This window comes from Octopus bimaculoides, chromosome 26, assembly GCF_001194135.2.
Source record: "Octopus bimaculoides isolate UCB-OBI-ISO-001 chromosome 26, ASM119413v2, whole genome shotgun sequence".
Taxonomy (NCBI): domain Eukaryota; kingdom Metazoa; phylum Mollusca; class Cephalopoda; order Octopoda; family Octopodidae; genus Octopus; species Octopus bimaculoides.
This window is the reverse complement of record NC_069006.1, coordinates 15,297,800-15,299,185: the sequence shown is the minus strand read 5'-3', so window position 1 is coordinate 15,299,185 and position 1,386 is coordinate 15,297,800. Positions and strand designations below refer to the sequence as shown.

Sequence of the window (1,386 nt, the reverse complement as noted above, 5' to 3'; positions counted from 1 at the left end):
GAAAGCGGTAGAGAACGATGGGGGTGATATAACTATATATATATATTTATTCATCTACTATATAATACAGTTCTATATTTAAGAGATGAGGAATTATTTACATTATTTACATTTGACGGATATTTGTCCTCATCTTGTTTGTTGTTAACACAACGTTTCGGCTGATATACCCTGACGAAGGCTGGAGGGTATATCAGCCGAAACGTTGTGTTAACAACAAACAAGATGAGGACAAATATCCGTCAAATGTAAATAATGTACTATATAATAGACTGATATACATATTTGCAAAAAAAAAAATCTAACAGACAAATTGGTAGATAAAGAGATAGAAAGATAGACAGCTAGATATACATATAGCAAAATCTACTAAAGATGATGATGGAAATAACATTTTCAAAATTTAATACCATTTCGCATATTTTACGGAGAATTACAAAAAGAAATTAGTTAAAAAGAGAAGAAAACCTAACAAGAAAAAATCTTTTTTAAATCAGAAAACTCCACTTTCATTCCTACCTTTATTATTCTTTCTTCTGTTCTGTATTTCCTTTCTTTCTTTCATTTATTCAATCATTGCCTTACTGTTTTTCTTTCTTTCTTTCTTTTCTGTTCTTTTATTTTTATTATGAAATAAAGTTAAAAAAAAAAATATATATATATATACATACACATATATATATAATGTGATTTAAAATTTTAAATATAATTCTTTCAGAAATTGCAAATTTCATAAATACTTCATTGAAATCTTCAAGGCTTTAAAAAAAAGATTAAATTAATGTTTAATTATAAATATTGATTTTGCTTCCACCGTCGCCACCAACATCGCCACAACCACCGCCACCACCGCCAACAACTACAACAACGCCTACATTACCATTTGAAGTCACGTCATCACTAGCACATTGAACACCATAATATTGCCTTAACCACCAATACCACTAAACAGTAGCACCAATACTACCATCAACTTCACCACCACCACCACCATTATATACCATCATCCCCACCAATACCTTTAAAAGCACTACTCCCACCGTCACCCAGCATCGCTACCCCAAGTCTCCATACCACTACCACAACCGCCTCACTAACCTCCACCGCAACCACCCATACCACTGCCACCATTAATAAATACCCTCCATGGGCTATGTAACCAACAATAACTTCATCACCACTAAAACTACCTCCGCTACCATCACCAACGACACCACCACCCTCAGTGCCGTACCCACTCCCAGCAATACCAACATGTGCCATCAACATTATCAGCTCCTCCTCCTTCTTCCCCCCTCCCCCTCCTCCTTAATTTCTATCTCTCTCTTCCTCCTCCCTTTTTCCTTCTCCTCCTCCACGTAGTCCTCCTCCGTCTCATATTCCACC

General features: G+C 35.5%; 1 long non-coding RNA gene across 1 annotated transcript in view; it reads right to left on the bottom strand.

The window, feature by feature from the left end:
- Positions 1–521: 521 nt before the first annotated feature.
- Positions 522–1,386, bottom strand: part of LOC128250916 (uncharacterized) — a 91,909-nt gene continuing 91,044 nt past the window's right edge. Inside the window, exon 3 of the long non-coding RNA XR_008266854.1 lies at positions 522–614. This is a non-coding gene — a long non-coding RNA (uncharacterized LOC128250916). The remainder of the gene's footprint in view (positions 615–1,386) is intronic.